This window comes from Cebus imitator, unplaced genomic scaffold, assembly GCF_001604975.1.
Source record: "Cebus imitator isolate Cc_AM_T3 unplaced genomic scaffold, Cebus_imitator-1.0 Scaffold45, whole genome shotgun sequence".
In the NCBI taxonomy this organism is placed as follows: Eukaryota; Metazoa; Chordata; class Mammalia; order Primates; family Cebidae; genus Cebus; species Cebus imitator.
This window is the reverse complement of record NW_016107360.1, coordinates 11,166,506-11,171,299: the sequence shown is the minus strand read 5'-3', so window position 1 is coordinate 11,171,299 and position 4,794 is coordinate 11,166,506. Positions and strand designations below refer to the sequence as shown.

The window sequence follows — 4,794 nt, the reverse complement described above, 5'->3', positions numbered from 1 at the left end:
ACCTCACCTTTAACTGTTCTGTCTGTATAATAATTATGTTTGCCGGGCGCGGTGGCTCAAGCCTGTAATCCCAGCACTTTGGGAGGCTGAGGCGGGTGGATCACGAGGTCAAGAGATCGAGACCATCCTGGTCGGCATGGTGCAATCCCGTCTCTACTAAAAATACAAAAAATTAGCTGGGCATGGTGGCATGTGCCTGTAATCCCAGCTACTCAGGAGGCTGAGGCGGGAGAATTGCCTGAGCCCAGGAGGCGGAGGTTGCGGTGAGCCGAGATCGCGCCATTGCACTTCAGCCTGGGTAACAAGAGCGAAACTCCGTCTCAAAAAAATAAATAAATAAATAAATAAATAAACAATCTAAATCCTTTTTTATAGGGGGAGATGGAAGGAAAAGCTAGATGGCAGTAAAAATTATACAAATACAAATACAACAGCATGTTTTATTGTCAAGTACTCAGTCTGTTAGTGTGTATGATTTTGGGGGGGCTTTCTCCCCCCTAGAAGTAATGGATTACATCTGTATGGCATACATCTCTATGAAAATGTAATCTGGTGTCTTTTATTTTTATTTTTTTTTTCCAATCTTAAGAAAAAACAAACTATCTAGACAGGTCTATCTAAAAGGTCTCCTATATGAAGCATCTCCTGAATACTATAGGGAGATTATATACATAGAAAACGTCTTTACCATGTGACATTGATATACATATTGACTTTGGCACTGAAAAACTGCACTGTGTTGTGTGTGTGAGTATATATGTGTGTGTGTGTGTGTATATATATGTATGTGTGTGTATATATATGTATGTATGCATGTATTTTTTTTTTCGGCCAAGGCTGGACTGCAGTAATGCTACTTCTGCTCACTGCAACCTCCGCCTCCTGGGTTCAAGTGATTCTCCCACCTCAGCCTCTCAGGTTGCTGGGATTATAGGCACCCACCACCACTCCCAGCTAATTTTTGTATTTTTAGTAAAGGCAGGGTTTCGTCATGTTGTCCAAGCTGATCTCGAACTCTAGACTTCAGGCGATCCACCTGCCTCGGCCTCCCAAAGTGCTGGGATTACAAGTGTGAGCCTCTATGCCTGGCCTGTGTTGTACATATTAATGTGAGATTTTATTTTATTTTATTTTTTTAAATTTTTTGCAAGGCTGATTGAGCATTTGGCTCAATTAAAGTAATTCATCATTTTAAATTTTTTTATTTTTAATTGTGGGTACATATTGTGAGTGTATATATTTATCAACAGGTGAAAGAAGAAAAATCATATGATCGTATTAACATATGCAGAAGGCAGATTTGACAAAATTCCACAGATATTGATGATTAAAAACTCTTAGCAATAGAGAGTAATTACTTCATCTTGTTAAAGAACATTATAAAAATCTTATTGTTAACATCATATTAAATAGTGAAAGACTAAATGCTTTCCCCCTAATATTGGGAAAGATGTGTGCTCTTACCACTTTTTCTTTTTTTTTTTTTTGTCAATTATACTTTAAGTTCTGGGGTTCATGTGCAGATCTTGCAGGATCGTTACATAGGTATACACATGCCATGGTGGTTTGCTGCCTCCATCCCCCCATCACCTACATTAGGTATTTCTCCTCATGTTATTCCGCCCCATCTCCCCACCCCCTCCTATCCCTCCCCTAGTCCCCCACCCCCTAACAGACCCCAGTGTGTGATGTTCCCCTCCCTGTGTCCATGTGTTCTCATTGTTCAACACCCACTTATGAGTGAGAACATGCGATGTTTGGTTTTCTGTTCTTGCGTCAGTTTGCTGAAAGTGATGGTTTCCAACTTCATCCATGTCCCTGCAAAGGACATGAACTTATCCTTTTTTATGGCTGCATAGTATTCCATGGTGTATATGTGCCACATTTTCTTTATCCAGTCTATCATTGATGGGCATTTGGGTTGGTTCCAAGTCTTTGCTATTGTAAACAGTGCTACAATGAACATACATGTGCATATGTCTTTATAACAGAATGATTTATAATCCTTTGGGTATATACCCAGTGATGGAATTGCTGGGTCAAATGATATTCCTATTTCTAGATCCTTGAGAAATCACCACACTGTCTTCCACAATGGTTGAACTAATTTACACTCTCACCAACAGTGTAAAAGTATTCCTGTTTCTTCACATCCTCTCCAGCATCTGTTGTCTCCAGATTTTTTAATGATCGCCATTCTAACTGGCATGAGATGGTATCTCAATGTGGTTTTGATTTGCATTTCTCTAATGACCAGTGATGATGAGCTTTTTTTCATATGTTTATTGGCTGCATACATGTCTTCTTTTGAAAAGTGTCTGCTCATATTCTTTGCCCACTTTTTGATGGGGTTGATTTTTTCCTTGTAAATTTGTTTTAGTTCTTTGTACATTCTGGATATTAGCCCTTTGTCAGATGGGTAGCTTGCAATTTATTTTTTCCCATTCTGTTGGTTGCCAGTTCACTCTAATGATTGTTTCTTTTGCTGTGCAGAAGCTCTTAAGTTTAATTAGATCCCATTTGTCTATTTTGGCTTTTGTTGCCATTGCTTTTGGTGTTTTAGTTATGAAGTCCTTGCCTATGTGTATGTCCTGAATAGTATTGCCTAGGTTTTCTTCTAGGGTTTTTATGGTGTTAGTTCTTATGTTTAAATCTTTAATCCATCTGGAGAAAAATATGGAATGCTTCACAAATTTGTGTGTCATCCTTGTGCAGGGGCCATGCTAATCTTCTCTGTATTGTACCAGTTTTAGTATATGTGCTGCCGAAGCGAGCACTAATGTGAGATTTTAAAGACAACCTCATGACTTGGCTTGCTAATTTGGAAACTAGATAAGTCCAATAAAATGTAAACTTGTTCAGAGAAAAAGCCTTGATGAGAAAGGATCTTAGGAGATCAAATAGTAACACCAAACCATTGGAGGAGCAGATATATTTCCCCCTCGTATAAAATATCTTCCATCCTGATTTTTCAAAATAATTTTTAATGAACATATTGTGAATTTACACAGGAGACCAACCCTGCTGCTTTGGGAGCAAAAAGACAGAGCTGACAGATGTAGTTATTTGCCAGGAACAACCATGTGAATTTATAAATATTTTACAAGTGCAGCTTTCAGAAGAGTGACTTTTACTGCCATATTAATGCAACTTGCAAATTTATAGCTTGGGCATTTGTGGGTTATGAATGTCCAGTATATGAGGCTAGTGCCAAGAATATGGTTTATGTTTTGAAATTCTTTTTTTCTCTGATCACAGACTTCTTGGCTGTTATGATCTGCTTTATAATTCAGCTGCACATGAGGTGCAAGGCTACATAATACATCAGTTTCCACTCCCAATGGCTAGCCTCATAAATATACTCTTTACAACACAGTTCATGTGACAGAATGACACACAAAACATAAAAATATCTCTAAAGAGTAGAGAATTAGTGGTAGTAGAAGCAACAGTAGCATGATTCCATGCCTCCAGCCAGATCCATAATATGTGACCTAAAATTATAATTATATGTCATAATATAAGAAAACTGGAATCATAAGTTTTCAGAAATAATGTCTTTGTATATATTAGATCAAAACACTCATGAGTGTTGTCATATGTGTTGAAGGCTACACTACTGAAAAGATTTTAGTTACTCTAATCTTTGGCAGGGAGATTTTGGAGGAAGAAACACCACTGCAACTCTTTCCTTGTAAGTTTCTAAGTTGGTTTTCCATTGATTGTGCCCAAAGTAAATGAACCTTTCTAGAGTTCTGGGCTCCAGTGAAAGAGGAGCAGATTTATCTGGGCTTGAGCAAAAAACAGCCTGGGGTGAGATCTTAAAGTGACCAGACTTTGGTCAGAGAGTTCTCCTTTTTCAAGATGTTATTATGACATAGGCAGAATTGTTGGCTGTTGAAGAAGGTCAGCACTGTTGCCCAACCTTTCTGCCTTCCGCTAAGTAGCTCTGTTACCTTGTACACGTCACTTCTCAGGTTTATAGTTCCTCTTCTCTGAAATGTTGAAGTTGTGCCATATGATTACAAAATTCTTTCTGGCTATGATGTTTTTTTTCCTAATGCATGTGTGCCAACATAGGTAGATATTGATTAACAACATATTAAAATCTGCAATATTAGTTGTTTTATCAGTGTGCACGCTTTTCATTTTGTAAAACATGCCAATGACAAAATGCTTCACTGTTTTACTCCCTAGTGTCCACCATTTCTTTCTCTATATTAAGACTGTAAATTACTCCTAAAAGAAGTAATTGGGACCGGGTACAGTGGCTCATGCCTGTAATCCCTGCAGTTTGGGAGGCCAAGCCAGGAGGATGGCTTCGGCTCAGGAGTTTGAGACTAGCCTGGGCAACATGGCAAAACCCCATCTCTACAAAAAATACAAAAGTTAGTCAGGCATGATAATGCATGCCTGCTGTCCCAGGTACTTGAGAGGCTGAGGTGAGTGGATTGCTTGAGCCCAGGAGGTCAAGGCTGCAGTGAGCTGTGATGGAGCCACTGTACTCTAGCCTGGGTGACCGAACAAGACCCTGTCTAAAAAAAATAGAAAAGAAAAAGAAAAGAAAAAAGCTTATTCGGAATATTACCTTAAATAATGGGGAATCTTGTGTTCTTACAAAAATTTGTGATTAGTTCAGTGAGTAAAATTTTTCCAAATTGCCAAAGCTAAATAAATAAATAATACCTCTTTATTCCAAGGCTTAATCCTACTGAGGCTCCCAGACTGATTAATCATGCAGCAGACAGCAAACTGCTCCTTCTTCTTCTTCTTCTTCTTTTTTTTTTTTTTTTT

General features: G+C 38.4%; 1 non-coding gene across 1 annotated transcript; it reads right to left on the bottom strand.

Moving 5' to 3' along the window:
* Positions 1–2,670: 2,670 nt before the first annotated feature.
* Positions 2,671–2,777, bottom strand: LOC119470961. The gene has a single exon (XR_005199948.1). It is a non-coding gene; the product is annotated as a U6 spliceosomal RNA (small nuclear RNA).
* Between the last annotated feature and the right edge of the window lie 2,017 nt (positions 2,778–4,794).